The 18,824-nt window shown below is 44.2% G+C and overlaps 1 protein-coding gene across 5 annotated transcripts in view; it reads right to left on the bottom strand.

The window, feature by feature from the left end:
* The window catches only part of MIDEAS (mitotic deacetylase associated SANT domain protein), a 143,322-nt gene that overhangs the window by 88,290 nt on the left and 36,208 nt on the right, over nucleotides 1–18,824 (bottom strand). For 4 of the 5 annotated variants that reach the window (XM_075330261.1, XM_075330265.1, XM_075330266.1 and 1 more), the window contains exon 1: nucleotides 13,742–13,966. The exons of the other annotated variant lie outside the window; for it this stretch is intronic. The gene's annotated coding sequence lies outside the window, so the exon portion shown is untranslated. Of the gene's footprint in view, nucleotides 1–13,741; nucleotides 13,967–18,824 lie in introns of those variants that run through there. 5 annotated transcript variants of the gene reach the window in all.

Genomic DNA, 18,824 nt, shown 5'->3' with positions numbered 1-18,824 from the left:
AGCAAGTGAGAGGGTGGAAGAAAACACAAGAGGTTGCTCCACTTTAAAATAAAAAAAAAAAAAAATAAGAAAAAATAATGACAGGCATAAGATTGATTGGAATTTTAAAAAGGATTTTCCGTTTTTGATTCTGCACCAGAAAAGTCATGTCAACAGAAGGAAAAAAAAAAAAAAAAAAAGTATGGCCATGGCGTAAGATGGCTCTGCAAAAAAATACTCAATATCTTGTAAGAACAGGCATCAGTTCTCGATTTCATGAACGTATGATCGAGTTTGGTCTGGAAGATTTGCTGCCTATCTGCACAGTTTATATATCTGTTCCAAAGGAACCTCACAGCTGTGTCTTGAGACGTTCCCACAGAGAAAGCATAACAATGGTTAGTGAGACTAATTAAATCAGCTGTTAAAGGGCAACTCACATTATTTGGAAGAGTTCTTAAAGGGAACCAACCATCAGGATTTTCGTGTATAAGCTGCAGCCAGTGCAGTACTGGCACTATCAGGCACGGTCTGTACATGCCATCAGGGGGCAGCTCGGGTGTTTAGGCAGTGAAATACAACTTTATAAAGTTTGAAATTTCGTGCACTTTTTGATTGACATGTGCACCTCTGCAGATAATGTGTCCGGGCGGGTTATGCACGTGTTCCCCGCCCCCCCCCCCCCCCCCCCCCCCCGCCACCTGTTCCTCCCTCTCTCCCTCTGGCTGTATGTAAATATCTAATCTTCAGAAACATGGCGCCGGAGTGGGCCTCTGCGCATAGCGCTTATCTCCGGCGCCATGTTTCTGAAGCCCCCGCATTACACAACTTGGTGTCTGAGAGGGCGGCGCATGCGCCCTCGTTTCTTCACAGCCCGTTGTGACCGCGGGAGCGCGCGCGATTAGAACAGGACAGAACAGCTGACCGGAGGACGCGATTACCTGCTGCTCCTGTATCGTGCCACCCCAGGACACCGGGCCAACACACCAGCCGGTGTGACATCGCTGTGGCGCCGCCCTCTCAGACACCAAGTTGTGTAATGCGGGGGCTTCAGAAACATGGCGCCGGAGATAAGCGCTATGCGCAGAGGCCCACTCCGGCGCCATGTTTCTGAAGATTAGATATTTACATACAGCCAGAGGGAGGGAGGGAGGAACAGGCAGCGCGGGGGGGGCGGGGAACACGTGCATAACCCGCTCGGACATCAGGAGAGAGGGAGGAACAGGCGGCGGGGGGGGCGGGGAACTCCTGCATAACCCGCCCGGACATCAGGAGAGAGGGAGGAACAGGCTGGTGGGGGGGCGGGGAACTCCTGCATAACCCGCCCGGACATTATCTGCAGAGGTGCACACGTCAATCAAAAAGTGCACGAAATTTCAAACTTTATAAAGTTGAATTTCACTGCCTAAACACCCGAGCTGCCCCCTGATGGTATGTACACACTGTGCCTGATAGTGCCAGTACTGCACTGGCTGCAGCTTATACACGAAAATCCTGATGTTTGGGTCCCTTTAAGTGTTTTCTGATACCAGCAAAGTCAATGAGAATCCTGCAGTCTCCTGTACAGGTCGAGTCTGTGCTCCTTGCAGATCTTTCAGCGTTTTGGCAACAGATTTCTCCTATCTTAATGAATAAGAAAAATCTGCACCAAAAACAAACTGAAAATACAAAAAAAAAAAAATAAATAAACTTTTTTTGCAGCTGCATTCATAGGGGGGTGTTACACGCTAAGATATATCGGGCGATATGTCGTCGGGGTCACGTTGATATTGACGCACATCCGTAGCGTGTGACAGCTACGAGCGACTGAACGAGCAAAAATACTCACCTTATCGTTGCTTGTTGACACGTCGTTCATTTTCATAAAATCGTTCCTCCTTCTGTGCGCAGGTTGTTAATCGTTCCAGAGGCAGCATACATCGCTCCGTGTGACACCCCGGGAACAGCGAACAACAACTTACCTGTGTCCCGCCGGCAATGAGGAAGGAAGGAGGTGGGTGGGATGTTACGTCCCGCTCATCTCCGCCCTTCCGCTTCTATAGGCCGGCTGCCGTGTGACGTCGCTGTGATGCCGAAAGTCCGCCGCCCACAGCAAGGTCCGTGACGCACAAACAATGGGGGCGGGTGCGATCGCATGATATATTGGCACGTGTAACGCCGGCTTTAGGCTCTGTTCACACTAGAAAAAGGATTTTTCATAAGAAATTTCTTGAGTCTAAAAGATTAGCGCACTTGCAGTAAAAAAAAAAAAACGCATCAATAACGCACCGAAAACCGCATGCGTTTTTGATGCATTTTTTCCGCAGGTTGGTCCCTGCGGTTTTTTTTTTACCATTACCTATGGTGACATGCTCATTCTTTTTGTCAAGAAATTCTGCAGGGAGAATTTTTTTTTTTTTCCTCAAGAAAAATCAGTGTGCGCACAGCTATTTTTTTCCATAGGTTTTGCTGGGGAATGTCTGCAGAAGGGTTACAACCATTTTCTCAAGAAATTTCTGCAGCAAAAACTCAAAAAAAAAAAACCCGCAGTGTGTGAACAAGGCCTTACTTCACACATCACTTTTTTGCCATCAGTCACAATCAGTCAGCCCGACTGAACAACGGATCAGTTGCAGATTGTGGAAAAACTAATGCGAAGGATGCATTTAAAAAACGGATCCGTTATACCTGTTTTTGTCAGGCCAAACATTGAAAACCTATATATACTGTGTGGAGACAGCAAGAGAGAGAGAGCAAGAGAGAGAGAGCAAGAGAGAGAGAGCAAGAGAGAGAGAGCAAGAGAGAGAGAGCAAGAGAGAGAGCGCAAGAGAGAGAGCGCAAGAGAGAGAGCGCAAGAGAGAGAGAGCAAGAGAGAGAGAGCAAGAGAGAGAGAGCAAGAGAGAGAGAGCAAGAGAGAGAGAGCAAGAGAGAGAGAGCAAGAGAGAGAGCAAGAGAGAGAGAGCAAGAGAGAGAGCAAGAGAGAGAGCGAGCGAGATTTTTCTGACCAGCAATGAATTTACAGCTCATCTGAGCATGCTCAGTAAAAAAAAAAAAAGTCGCCCGCTTCCGTCATTTGACGGATTTGGACGGATCCTGCGCCCATAGGCTTCCATTACACCAAACGACGGATCCGTCACTATCAGTTTTTTGGGTTTTTTTTTTTACGTATACAGAAAGTTACGGTGGACGTAGTCTCCGTCTGACGTACACACATTTTTCGACCCGTTCGACAGGTGAAACGTGGAGGCCAGCCGTCGCTAATACAAGTCAATGAGAAAAAAAAAAAAACAAAAACAAAAAACTGATCCAGCGCTGGATCTGTTTTTTTTGCAAAACTCAACGGATTGTGACTGATGTGTAAAAGGGGCCTTACTGATAAGAGGCAAAATTTCTCCACCAAACCCTAAATGTGTGCACATCTCTGGCTTGTTTTGGTTCCTTGAGGACGGATTTAGGAAATCATGTCTAAGCACTGCACCATACTAATGAGGAGGACTTCCATCAGGTTCAATGAAATCAGGGCATTAATTAATATAAAGTACAATACTGTATCCACAAATGAAAATTGATAGACATGCTATATAGTATATACTGTACAGTGGTATACAGTATATATGTACAGAAAGTTACCTCCAGAGCGGGTCAGAGCGCGGTGAAAGGACAGAACCCGAAGTGTGCACGGTGAGTATTTGCTCTTATTGCAAAGCATTGCTCTTAAACAAAGTCAAATTTGTAAAAAGCTTTGCTTGTCTTGCAAAACGCTCTCAAACCAAGTTACTCTTAATCCAACGATCTACTGTATTTAGAAAAAGCCTCTCCCATCAGTTGTACAGGGATGTGGCCACTATTGCAGAGTACTGAACCACCCCTTTAATCCCAAACCACTTTAAGAGGGTAATTTTTGGAATTTCTGTACCCTGAAGGAATCGCTGAACGATGTTCTGCTAAATATTGATTATTGAATGGAAATGACACAATTCAGTATGTAATGGCCACCTGACCATGGTGCTCCAGGCCTCCGGGGACGTGCTCATTGGCTGAATATCACTGAAAAACAGCAAATTTTCATCTACGGAGGAGGCAAAAATGAGTTTGCAGCTCCGCCATAAAACTGCACAATAACCGCATTGATGAAGGCCACATGCAACTTTTATTACAGTCAGAAGGGTCAAGTATCGAGAAAAGATCACATTTCATCAACGGCTGGTGACAAAAGGTCCAAAGGACATGGTAGAAAGCGGTGACATCACAGCAACGAGACGACTACACCGAGAATGATCTGTATGAATTCCCGGCGTAACAGGACATGTTATAAGCAAATCCGCCCACACGCCAGTGCCGACAAGCACAGAGCACATGCCAGTACACACGCCCGCTATCTGAGGAATGTCCTCCATACCAGAGATTGTACAGGGGCCAACTACACACTACAACTCCCAGCATGCACGTGCCCACATCCAGGTCACACCATGGGTTTGTCTCTTCTGTGTCAAGCAGCAGCTATTTCTGCAGCTGCTGTTTTCTTACAGCTTTTGCAGCTGTTCACCAAGAGTGCCACGGTCCTCAGCAGTTGAAGTAATGCAGCTTACAGATTATTTTTTTTTAAGTTTTTGCTTACAGATTCCCCTCCTCCACCAAAGAAGGATTTTCATATATAAAGTAAAGCCAGTGCTATACTGGTGCTAGGACGCTGAATGTAACCATAGCTTGTGTTGAGAGACTGGATATTTTAGTTCAGAAATGTGTGCAAGTAAAGGTCCAGCAATGCACTGCTATTTGATTGACAGGTGCAACAGGAAGGGAATATGTGGGTCAGGTCTTGCTATCTATTCCCGCCCCTGTCTGCCTACCTGTCACAGTCATGCACAATAATTGCAGCGCACTATCATTTGGAATTATTGCATACAAGTCTTCACCAAGATGGTGTCCGAGTTGGCGCCTGCGCCATCTTTGTGAACACTCTTCTTTCAGCAGACTGCCATATGCACTACGTGAGGACGGCGCATGGGCCCTCGCATCCTCTGCTCTTGTTGTGACCCCGCGAGCACGACGGTTTCCTGTGAAGCGTGCGGCTCATGTTCTTTCGAATGCGGTCTGCTGCAAGCCGATTCTGTGAGCAGTCTGCAGTTCTGTTGTGACCATGCTCCCGAGGTCACAACAAGAGCAGAGGATGCAAGGGCCCATGCACCGTCCTCACATAGCGTATAAGGCAGTCCGCTGAAAGAAGAAGAGTGTTCATAAAGATGGCGCTGGAGATGGAGTCGGCGCCTGCGCATGGGGTTAATGCCATCTTGGTGAAGACTTTTATGCAATACTTCCAAGTGATAGTGCGCAAGCGCCGGAATTATCATTTATGATGGTGACGGGGAGGAAGGCCAGACAGGCAGACAGGGCGGGAATAGATAGCCAGACCCGACCCACATATTCCCTTCCTGTTGCATCTGTCAATCAAATAGCAGTGCATTGCTGGAACTTTACTTGCACATATTACTGTAATAAAACCTCCAATCTCTGAACACAAGCTATGGTTACATTCAGCATCCTAGCACCAGTATAGCACTGGCTTTACTTTATATATGAAAATCCTGATGGTGGGTTCTCTTTAAAGGGAACCTGTCACCAGATTTTTCACTATTAAACTAAAAGTATCACCTTGTGCAGCTCCTAGGCTGCATTCTATGAGGGTGCACCTTGTGCCCCGACTCCCCTTCTAGACCCCAAAAATAACTTTTATAAAATCTGACCATTACGTATGCTAATTACCTGTGGGGTTCAGGTGGGTGGGCTCTTTTTCTGCTCCTGTCCCACCTCCTCCTTTCTTGATTGATGTGATGACGCCTCCATAATCCACATTGCTCTTTCAAATCTCGCGCCTGTGCAGTTATGTCGGCTCGCGCAGGCGCAGTTTGCTCTGCCATATCGCGGGCAGAGCAGAAAACATAGCTGCCCTCGCGAGCACCGGTGAGCTAAATGTGCAGGCGCTGTGCATGACCTCACAGCGCCATCCTCATACCAGACCATAATTTCGCGCCTGCGCATTTAGCTCATCAGCGCGAGTGAGGGCAGCCGTTTTCTGCTCTGCCTGCGATATGGCAGAGCGAACTGCGCCTGCGCGAGCTGACATGACTGCACAGGCGCGAGATTTAAAAATGCAACAAGGATGATGACGGAGGCGTCATCACATCAATCAAGAAAGGAGGACGGCGATCAGCGGCAGGAGGGGGTGACAGGAGGAGAAAATGAGCCCGCTAATCTGGGCAACACAGGTAATGAGCATACCTTAGGGACAAGTTTTATAAAGTTATTTTTGGGGTCTGGAAGGGGAGTCAGGAACAAGGTGCCTTTTCATAGAATGCAGCCCAGGAGCAGCAGAAGGGGACACTTAGTTTAAGGCTATATGCCCACACTGCGGAAAATGCGGATTTTGCCGCGGATTTCTCACGGAAAAGCCGCAGATTTTCCAGAAATCTGCAGCACAGCTACTCCCCAGCCATTTCTATGGCATTTGGGAAATGCTGTGCCCACGCTGCGGATTTTTCCGCAGCGGAAATCGTGCGGATTTTCGTGCGGAAAAATCTGCAGCATGTCAATTATTGTTGCGGATTTTCGTGCGGATTTTGCCTATTCAATTGCATAAAAAAAAAAACAAAAAAAAAAAAAAAAACACAACAATCGCAAAATCCGCAACAAAATCCGCATCAAATCCGCACCTATGAAAAAGGTGTGGATTCCGGGGGAAAGCTGCGGATTTTGATGCAGAAAAATCCGCAGATAGAGTCCTGTGGGCACATATCTGGTGACAGGTTCCCTTTAACTATCATTGGAAGCATCAAGTGAAACAGTTTGAATGTTTATTATGGTATAGAAGAATGTTAACCAGGAAAGAAGAAATATTGATTGGTAAAACAAGCTCATCATTTTGCAGGAAAATGGGTATCACGAGCATAAAACAGTTGCTCAGTCTGGCCTTCTCTTTAGGCTGTGTGCACAGTGCACACTGAGGGGGGGGGGGGGGGTTGTGTGTTTTTTAGCGCAGTTTCAAAACCTGCAGCAAATCCTTATGCTAGCAAAGTCAATGAGGAACCTGGAGTTTTGTGCATATTTTTTTTCTCCTAGCAGATTTGGTGCAGAAAATAAACTGCAGCATGTCAATTCTTTCTGCATTTTTGCCTGTTTTTCACCATTGAAAGCAATGAAAAGATGCATGCAAAAGCAAAAAACAGGCGTATTCCTGCCAAGAGATGCACAAATTTCTGCAAACAAATGCTCAATGCGTACACGTAGCCTAAGACACTATTCACACTGCATTTTGGGTAGATCCACCCGAATATCCCTAATAACCGGCTTCAGATGAACCATCGATGGGTCCTTAGACTGACCTCACTTGAACTCTGAGTCATTGCAGTTTGCTTTTACTGTTCTGAAAAATGGGAGATGGATTGTCAGATGGACACATGGGTGGAGTAGAGTAGGTTATTGTGTCCCACTCTGAAAAGACAAATATCACATAATAATAATAATATTATATTATATTATTAATAATATATATAAAAATTATTTTTTTTTTATTTTTTATTTTTTTATTTTTTTTTTTTTTTAAAAAAAACATCTGATTGTGCACCAGTTTCCATGCACCCAGCAATCTACGCAGGGTCTTGTGTGTACAAACCTGTGACTTAGAGGCGCACACGGTCGCTCATCCAAACATCAGTCTTTGTACTGGACACGGCCATGGCTCTGCATAGTACAGGGAATTGGTTGAAATCCTGCACAGCAGCAGCTTCTGGCTGCACAACGCACAGTGCACTCATTATTACCACACACAAAATGCAAAACTACCCACAGAAAGGAAGTCAGAACACGGACCGTGGGAAGTTGTGCAAGAAAGGGCTCATATATCAAAGACACTTACTGTATCCATAAATCATATCTGCGTTCACCCTACACCTTGGAAATATCTTGTTTGTCAAGTTTTCAAGACTAAAATAAATTTAAAGGGAACTTGTCACCAGGTTTTTCTCTTATAAGCTGCGGCCACCACCAGGGAGCTCTTATATACAGAGTTCCAGAATACTGTGTATAAGGGCTCACTGGTGGTGGCCGCAGCTTATAGTCACCAAATCTGGTGACAGGTTCCCTTTAATTAATGGGCAGCCAAAGTCATTAACACACATTCTTGAGGGGGGTTAAACTGGATTTTCCCTAGAAGCACTTGGTCCAATATAGAGGTCAATTGAGGCTATGTGCGCACAGTGCGTTTTTCGGGTGCGTTTTTGGCCTCAAAACTGCATGACTTTGCTTCCCCAGCAAAGTCTATGAGTTTTCAATTTTTGCTGTCTGCACACAACTTTTTTTTTTAAGCTGCGTTTTTGAGCTTGGAAAAAAAAAAAAAAAAATGGACATGTCAATTCTTTCCTGCGTTTTTCTGCATTTTCCGCCCTTGAAATGCATTGGAAAAACGCAGCAAAACGCAGAGATCAAAAACGCAGCCAAAAACGCACCAAATCGCGGTAAAAACGCATGCGTTTTTTTGTGCGTTTTATCGGCCAAAAACGCACAAAAACGCAGCGTCAAAAAAACGCAGCGTGCGCACATAGCCTTACAGTGATTAGCATTGTGGTTTTTGCAGTGCCGGGGTCCTGGGTTTAAATCCCATCTGCCAGGAGTATGTTCTCCCCGTGTTTATGTGTTTCCTCCCACACTACAAGCAGGAAATTTAGATTGTGAGCCCCAATGGGGACAGTGATGATGTCTGTAAATCGCTGTAGAATTAATAGCGCTATACTTGCATAAGTGAGAAATAAAACTCCTAATAGAAAGCTTCAAGCATGGTGACATGGTCTTTAACTGTATACACAAGAACACTTAAGATTGTCCCAAAATTGGTTTCAAATGGAAATCTTAAGGGTACTTTACACGCTGCGACATCGCTATCAATCTCATTAGCTATGTGAAATTCTAGAGCGCAAGTGCGATCTTTTGAGATCGCACATAGGTCATTTTACGCATGTGCGATCTCGAACGATCGCACTTGCGCTCTAGAATTTCATATCGCTAATGAGATCGCTAGCGATGTCGCAGCGTGTAAAAGTATCCTTTAGGCTAGGTTCACATTTCCGTTGTTTATGATCAGTCACAATCCGCGGCTCTGATAAACAACACAATCCGTTTGGCGGATTCCGTTGTTCCCATAGACTTATATGAGCGGCGGATTGTGATTGACGCTGCATTGCATTTGCAGCCCGACTGATCAGTCGTGGAACGACTGACCGTCGAGCGGCAGCAACGCAGCATGTAGCGTTTTTTGAGCAGCGGAATCCTTTTGATTCCGCTGCGCATGCTCTCTCTCGGCGGCCAAACGATCAGCTGATCACCCGGAGTCCGGCTAATGAGAGCGATATTTATTCTGCAGGCTTTCCAATAATCTGACTAATGTTATAATTGCACTCCAAAAAGTGTCACCATAATAAAATTTTTTTTTTTTTTTTTTTCTTTCATCTCTTGAGATTCCAACTCCCCCTAGGCCCAGTGAGGCTGGAAAATAATTCTTCACATCCACAGAATCCTTTATACTGGACGTCATCCACTAACATCAGCCTACTCAGTAGAGACACCAGATCTAGTCTGGCAAAAGCTCCATGTACACCAATGAGACCGTGCGCCATCAAAACGCTTCCCAACACCTGTCAAGTCACTGACCTCTGAGAAAAGTTTAGTGTTTTGGGGGTTTTTTCCCTTAGAAAAAGACTAGACGCTACTTTCAACTATGAGATTACAAGTGACAGCGACTCTGGCCACGAAGGCTGCAATGTGACATTGTAACATCACATCTAATGACTGATCATTTTGTTGGGTTGTGACACACGACATAACTCCGCCATGATACAGTCATCACACCAAGGAGAAAAAAAATATATACACATGCTGGAACTTTTGTCATAAGTAGCATCCAACCAGGGTTGTCAATCGTCCTGAAATTCAAGGACCGCCCGAGAAAAAAAAAAATAATAAAATGAAAAGTTGTCGAAATTTGTACAGGTGATGACAATTATCTTACAATTCACATTAAATGCAACTAATGTCTTTGTTTCAGAATTATAAGCTGCACATATCACTTAGGCCTTGTTCACACATTGCAGTTTCTGCAGGTTATTTTAATGCAAATTAAAAGCTGTTCGTTTTTGTTTGTTTCTTTTTACAGTACCACAAGAAGCAATGAAAGTTCAGAAATCTCTTGCACATTATTGCTTTTCCTTGTGGAGGGGGGGGGGGAGGAGGTTGTGGGAGAAGAGAAAAAAAAAAAAGAAAAAAAAAAAAAGTGTTTAGGTCAACTTTTTTTGTTCATATGGGGGTGGGAAGAAAAAGAAAAGATGGATCCGTTACCGGATTGCTATTTATCTCCTAATTTAAAATGATCCTGTAAAGAAAAAATAAAAACAAAAAAAAAAAAAACCTAAAAAAAACAAGACCAACTGCTTTACAAATATAAGAACAGATGTCTGAATAGTAATCAGTTGCCATATCAGTTTTCCATGGATTCCGATATTAAAAAGCGGATACCGCAAAAATCTATTTTTTTCAAAAAGAGAAGTAACAAAGTTGTGTTTACACAATAGATCTCTGCAGGATCTGTTCTAATGGATGATTACAGGAGATGTGAACACATGCCAAATATAATATAATATTACATATATATATATATATATATATATATATATATATATATATATATATATATATATATATATATATATACACACACACACATATATATATATACACACATATATACATATACATACACACACACACACACACATACATACATATATACATACACATACACACATACATACACCGTATATTATATTATATACACGCACAGGATCTGCAAAAAAAAAAAAAAAAGAAAAAAGGAGTTTCGAATCCCATGCAATGTAAACTCCTGGGGACGTGCACTTTTTATTTTTCTATTTCACCACTTTCATAAATACAACACGCTGTTGCGAAGAGCTGACAATGACAAGCGTGCAGCCGGACCTCCCACACACATCAGCATTAGTTTCTGTTCCGGTTGCTTTGTGACCCAATATCAGCAACTGTCAGGGCCGCTCCTAGCTCAGCTTTTCTCCCCAGACATGTTTTACAGGATTAGAGAGAGCCAGGAAAACTGACGTGAGCATATTTTCCTGGAATGGGCAGCTGCACGCTACCAGTCACGAATCCCAATATATATACTGGGAAATTAACATTAAAAAGGGGAGAGGGGGGTTCCAACTTCCAACATCAATTTACACGAAAAATCTCTCACCAAGGTCATTGCCTAGAGCAGGGTGCCCAACTCCAGTCCTTAGGAGCCACCAGCAGTGCATGTTATCAGGGTTTCCTTAGTATTGCACAGGTGATAATAGGCAGCACGATGACTCAGTGGCCCGCACCACACAGCGGGCAGCTTTGGCGGCCCGCACCGCACCGGTCAGCTTTGGCGGCCCGCACCGCATCGGGCAGCTTTGGCGGCCCAGTGGTTAGCACTGCAGTCTTGCAGCGCTGGGGTCCTCCTGGGTTCAAATCCCACCATGGACAACATAATATGTATTAATTTATATAGCGCTATTAATTCCACAGCGTCTTACATACATTGGCAATACTGTCCCCATTGGGGCTCACAATCTAAATTCCCTATCAGTATGTTTTTGGAGTGTGGGAGGAAACCGGAGAACCACGCAAACACGGGGAGAACATACAAACTCCTTGCAGATGTTGTTCTTAGTGGGACTAGAACCCAGGACCCCAGAGCTGCAAGACTGCAGTGCTAACCACTGAGCCACCATCTGCAAGGAATGTTTGTGCGGGTTTCCTCTCACACTCCATAGACATACAGATAGGGAATGTATATATTGTGAGCCCCAATGGGGACAGTGACGATCATGTCTGTAAAGTGCTGAGGAATTAATAGTGCTATATAAGTGAGTAAAATAAATTATAATTCCGTGACCTGTGCAATGCTAAGGGAAGCCTGAAAATATGCACTTTTGGTGGCTCTTGAGGACCAGAGTTGGGGAATACTAGGGAAAGAAATCTGCTTGGCTCAAATATACACGAGCACAAAAAGTCAAATGTACTATAAACAATACCATCACTTTACATAGAGAAAACCCCATAAGTAGCACTGTAAATGCTGATCACTAGATAATCTGTAGGGTTTGTTTCGCTCAATACTGGCTGTGTAACATATGACGTGTTTGCACATAGAATATGTTGGCGCTATATCAGGGCAATGAAATTAAAAATCGAGGTCAAAAGGAAGAAAACCTTGGCTGTGCGACTGTACGGATTTACAGATACATGTTGGGCCGCCGCTTTCAAAACAGGAAACTAATATTACAGGAAATTGCAAAGTCAGAACATAGTGAATGCAAGAAGAATGCATGTACATTGCACACCTACAGGAGCTGCTCCTCTGCAGAAATGACTGCGCTCCCTATACAATGCGCGGCCTGATCCAGACTGGAAGACGTGCACCAGGTCATACCCCCAATGATGGGGGGACGGAGAGGATTTGTGATCATTCCCTGTAGGATGGTAGATCTAAACCCTTCTGACCCATTTTCTCTTCTTGTACATACCCCCAATGATGGGGGGACGTAGAGGATTTGTGATCATTCCCTGTAGGATGGTAGATCTAAACCCTTCTGACCCATTTTCTCTTCTTGTACATACCCCCAATGATGGGGGGACGTAGAGGATTTGTGATCATTCCCTGTAGGATGGTAGATCTAAACCCTTCTGACCCATTTTCTCTTCTTGTACATACCCCCAATGATGGGGGGACGTAGAGGATTTGGGATCATTTCCTGTAGGATGGTAGATCTAAACCCTTCTGACCCCCATTTTCTCTTCTTGTATAAGGATACAATATATATATTAAACATACGCAGTGTGAAGTTGTGCAAAGGTATGTCATATATGTATAAGGATACAAGAAGAGAACATGGGGGTCAGAAGGGTTTAGATCTACCATCCTACAGGAAAATATCCCGGATCCTCTCCGTCCCATCATTGGGGGTATAACCTGGTGCAGTAATGTTTTACCCAACTGGGTCCCCAATAATGTTATTTATTGGAGAACCATAAAGCATCGGTTTATATTGTGTATAATATAATATGTTCTCCAATTCACTTTTTGACTGGGGTAGAAATTGGGTTAAATGCAAATAGCAGGGAGTATAAATGACATAGGAGCCCATTTTCCCTCCTCAGCTGTGCAGTAATGTGCACAAGGCTCTATCTGTCCTATACAGACAGTAATCTGTGGACAGCAGCCCCCTCCCAACCCAAACACATGTGCTGTAATTCTTTGCAGAGACTAGCAGGCCCCTCATGCTGGGAAGGACAGTGGGTGGGACTGGGAAGCACAAAGTCAGAGGCATTCACCAAGATCTAGGCTGACTACTGCTGCTTACACTCCAGCTACTTCATTTTTTACTATATTATTACCGATCCCCAAAATTCTTCCCCATAAACTCATCTTTTTAGGTTCCATTGCAAGTTCTGATTAGAATGTAAACACCAAGACTAATATTTATCAACAACAGAACAAAACCAGATACAAAGTTGCAGTTCCCTTCACAGGCAAAGCCATAGTGATTTACCTGCAGTCCTATGTAAAAAAAAGAAATACACAAGATGCAAAGCACCGACATTAAAAAGGAAGAGCATGCACATAAAAAAGACAAAACTACAAAAGTCAACACATCCCCAACCCCCCCAAGTCATAACTCACCAAGTTCCTGCAAACAGAGGCAAAGCCAGGAGAAACATATCCAAAAGGGAGACAAGTGACCACAGCACCCTCCAGTCTGAGGTCAGCACAAGAATGAAGACTGCTGCTAAGATCTGTGCAGGCAGCTCCAAGGAGCCTGTGTCTTCCCAGATCGTGCTGTGCAGAGCCAGGAGCTGGGTGCAGAGTGGAGGGACTGCATGGCTCTGACTCATCAGCTGAGCTCACCAGCAACAACACAAAATCCCCAGCAGCGAGTGTGGGAGGAGGGAGCAGGGGACATTACACAACACAGGGAGCCTCCCTCTGCAAGAGCAGCACTCTGCACTGCACTCCACAGCTGCTGCACTGCACACAGCACTCCACAGCTGCTGCACTGCACACAGCACTCCACAGCTGCTGCACTGCACACAGCACTCCACAGCTGCTGCACTGCACACAGCACTCCACAGCTGCTGCACACTAGTGCTTACTCTTACAGGTTTAGCTATTATTTACAAGTAATAAAATAAAAGGTAAATATGTAAAATGTTACTTCTTACCACCCACTATATTCACAATGTTATTTGTTTAGAAAAGTGTGTGTGTAATTATATATATATATATATATATATATAATTTATTTATTACACACACGTAAGAAAAAATACCTTTGCACAACTTCACACTGCGTTTTTAATCGCTTTTTTTGTTTAGTGCAGTTTCGGTCACAAACTAGAAGCAAATCCTAATGTCAGCAAAGTCAAAGAAAATCCTGAAGAGTAGGGCTATGTTCACAGTCATCGGGCATTTTTTGCAACTTTTTTTTAGCAGCACTTTTGCCTTGGTTTTATGCAAACCCATGCTAATAATTTGCCTTTTTTTTACCGTCCGCTGGACAAGTAAATTAAAACCGGATGAAACGCAAGGCCATCTGGCACAATCCGGCGCTAATAAAAGTCTATGGGGGAAAAAAACGGATCCGGGGGCAACAGACGCCTGATCCGTTTTTTCATGTTTTTGCCGGATTGTGCCTGATGGCAGCTTGAGGGGGAAGGTTTTTTTGTCTCCGCCGGATCCGTTTTTTTTAACTGAGCATGCTCAGTATCACCACAGATCCATCAAAAAACAGAAGGCACTGATGGAAAAAAATGGTACAACTGATCCATTTTTTCGCCAGATCGTGCCTGATGCCAAAAAACTGATGTGTAAAAGTAACCTTGTAAGCATTGCAAAAACGCAGGAGATTGACAAAACAGTCAGGAAAAATCCGCAGGTGTGTGTGTGTGTGTTAGGTATATATATATATATATATATATATATATATATATATATATATATATATATATATATATATATATATATATATATATATATATATATATATAATATTTCTGAAATCTCAGACTTTGCTTTGACTGTAAGGCCCTATGCGCACGCTGCGATTTTACTGCATGTTTTGCTGCAGAAAATGTTCATAACCTTGCTGCAGTCCCTCCCTAGCAAAACCTATGGTAATATAAAAAATGCTGTGCGCACAGTGCAATATTTTTTTTTTTTTCCACCAACAGGTTGTGCTGCATGTTTTCTGCAGCAAATGAATGAGCATGTCACTTCTTTTCCGCAGGTAGCTGCAGTTTTTGCCATCGATAATGGTAAATATACCACAGGGAACAACCTGCAGGAAATTTGCGATAAAACTGTGGCAAATCGCATGTGGTTTTCGGGTGCAGTTTGCGGCGTTTTTTTACCGCAGGTGCGGTAATCTTTCAGAGGCTGCGGAATTTTCTTAAGAAACTTCCATTTTCTAGTGCGCACAGGGCCTAAGGCTATGATCACACAGGGCTTTTTTTGGCAAGTTTTTTTCCTGACCAAAACCTGATCTTGTGGCAGGAAATCTCATTTGAGTCCTGTGCCTTTTTTGGTGCATTTTTTTCTACAAAATGGGTTGTGTCAATGAAAAAACGCTGCAAAAACAAACGCTGCAAAGGATTGACAAGCTCATTCTTTGAAATCTGCAGCAAAAACGCAGGTATTTGACAAAACAGTCAGGAAAAAAAAATCTGCAGGTGTTTGTGTGTGCGCATGAGATTTCAGAAATCTCAGACTTTGCAGGTACTGTAAAAAGCAGCTTTTTATTAGCATAGATTTGCATAAAACCAAGGCAAATCTTCAGCTAAAAAACGCAGCAAAACTTGTCCTAAGCATGTCAATTCTTTGCAATGTTTTTGCCATTGTTTTGCACTGAAAACCCACCCGCAGTATAGAAAAACACCCCAAAAAACGCAGATGACTCCCAGGAGACATCCTGCTTCAAGATCAGGGTTCGGTCAGAAAACGCCCTGTGTGAACATAACCTAGGGCACAGGTTGAGTATTTTTTTTTCCCCCATGCAGAAAATAATCTGCAGCATGTCAATTCTTTCAGCGTTGTTTTGGCTGTGTGCACACACTGCATTTTGTTGTGCAGTTTTGTCACCGTATGCCTCTCCTTAGGTTAGGTCCACAAGCTGCAGTTTGTGTTAACAAAACTGCACCTTGTGCCAGAAAATGCAACAAAATGCATGTGATTTTACCGCGTTTTTGTCCCATACAGTTTTTTTGTGAAATAAATGGTTGGAAGGGTATAAAAAAACACACGAAGAATTGACATGCTGCAGTTTATTTTTGTGAACCCAAAATTGCAACATGTGCATGGAGCCTTATACCAGCAAAATCAATGAGAATTCTGAAGTGCACATGTTGCTTATTTTTTCCTTGCAGGTTTGGCGCAAAAAAAAAAAACAAAAACAAAAAAAAACTGCAGCATGTCAATTCTTTCTGCAGCTTTGCCAGCATTTTTTCCAGTCCAAATGCATGAAGAAAAAAAAAAAAAAATACAAAACGTGGTAAAAACGCACCAAAAAAGGTGCATTTTTTTTGCAGGAGAGTCAGTGTTGTAATTTATGCAACCAAGTTTGTGATGTGTGGACATTGACTTCAATTTGAAAAACGCAAGCGATCCTGAGTGTTTCACCATTGAAAACAATCAAAAATGCATAATTAATAAATTATATATATATATATATATATATATATATATATATATATATATATATATATATATATATATATATATATATATATATATATATATATATATATATACACACATACATATAGTCCCTTTCATTTGTGTCTCACCTCTTGATGGGCTAAGCCAAGCCTAATCTGAGCTGGGGAACTGAGTTTAAGGCATAATTGCAATTAATACCTCGTTTGCGTAAGATGAGTAAATAGGAGTGCTGATTCTTGGAAGGGTCCACACCCCCCAATGTATACAACTTGGGAGGCGGAGCAGCCCACACCACTTTAGTATTAAATGAATGTATAGCACCCGAGCATGGTAGTGCCCGCTCATCACTAGTTACAAGTACTGAGCACCAGAGCATGGTAGTGCCCGCTCATCACTAGTTATGAGTACTGAGAACCTGAGCATGGTAGTGCCCGCTCATCACAAGTTACGAGTACTGAGCACCCGAGCATGGTAGTGCCCACTCATCACTAGTTACGAGTACTGAGCACCCGAGCATGGTAGTGCTCGCTCATCACTAGTTACGAGTACTGAGCACCTGAGCATGGTAGTGCCCATTCATCACTAGTTACGAGTACAAAGCACCTGAGCATGGTAATGCTCGCTCATCACTAGTTACGAGTATTGAGCAGCCGAGCATGGTAGTGCTCGCTCATCACTAGTTACGAGTATTGAGCATGGTAGTGCCCGCTCGCTCAGTACCAAACATCTCAGTGCTTGCTACCCACTGCTGAACCAACGGGTCCTCTAATCTTTACTGCTGACTGCAAGGCTGGCAGACATCAGACGCCGGTCATGTTCGTTAGACCATACTTCTGTCGGGTTGTGATGCTCAGCACCGTATTACGGGGTTATTTTTCACAACAGGAATGCTGAACAGGTACCGATGAAGCGGGTCTCAATTCTAGGTTTCTAATCTGTGTATTAATTGTAATTAAATACAAAAATTTGTTCCATTATCAGACCTTAAAACTCTTGTTAGTCGTCACTGCTCCATTTACAGCAGTCTGGGGGATTGGCTCAGTGGATTTAGAGTCATTTCTGTAGCTAGTTTATGGAGCTGGAAGGAAACCAGAAATTGGAATTTCCCATGCATTCAGCTTGCTCCCATACAGCAAAAATAAAAAACATGCTTATTTAATTAACTATTTCCTTAACCCCTTCACGACCAAGGACATACACATTATATACAGTATGTATATTATACATACATACATACACACACACACACACACAGCCTTGGACGTGTCTGCCCTTTAATGAGGGCTCCCTGGAGTGGTGCTTCTAATCTACCGTATTTTCAGATTATAAAACGCACTTTTCCTCCCAAAAAATTGGGAGGAAAATGAGGGGTGCATCTTAAAAGCAGAATGTAGCTTATCGGAGGGTGATGGAGGCAGGAGCAATGCTGTGGGCGGTGTTGCGGGCAGCAAGGCTCTGTGTGGCCCTATGCAGCGAGTTACGGGCCATTCTGAAGATGTTAGTGGTGCGGGCTTGATATATTGGCTCCCAGAGTCAGCGCATGCGCAGATGGAGCTCTCGGCTCAAGCCCTCATCTGCACATGTGCCGCAATTTCTTTAATGCTGCACTGCCAACATCTTCAGAATGGCCAGTGCCTCACCGCCCACAGCGAGCCCCAGCACAGAGCTGCATCCCTCGCCCCAGCACAGGGCAGCGTCCCCTCGGCCCCAGCACAGGGCAGCGTCCCTCGGCCCCAGCACAGGGCAGCGTCCCTCGGCCCCAGCACAGGGCAGCGTCCCTCGGCCCCAGCACAGGGCAGAGTCCCTCGGCCCCAGCACAGGGCAGAGTCCCTCGGCCCCAGCACAGGGCAGCGTCCCTCGGCCCCAGCACAGGGCAGCGTCCCTCGGCCCCAGCACAGGGCAGCGTCCCTCGGCCCCAGCACAGGGCAGCGTCCCTCGGCCCCAGCACAGGGCAGCGTCCCTCGGCCCCAGCACAGGGCAGCGTCCCTCGGCCCCAGCACAGGGCAGCGTCCCTCGGCCCCAGCACAGAGCAGCGTCCCTCGGCCCCAGCACA

This window comes from Anomaloglossus baeobatrachus, chromosome 12 (genome assembly GCF_048569485.1).
Source record: "Anomaloglossus baeobatrachus isolate aAnoBae1 chromosome 12, aAnoBae1.hap1, whole genome shotgun sequence".
In the NCBI taxonomy this organism is placed as follows: Eukaryota; Metazoa; Chordata; class Amphibia; order Anura; family Aromobatidae; genus Anomaloglossus; species Anomaloglossus baeobatrachus.
Note: the sequence above shows the minus strand (reverse complement) of the source record. Positions and strands in the feature narration are given on the sequence as shown.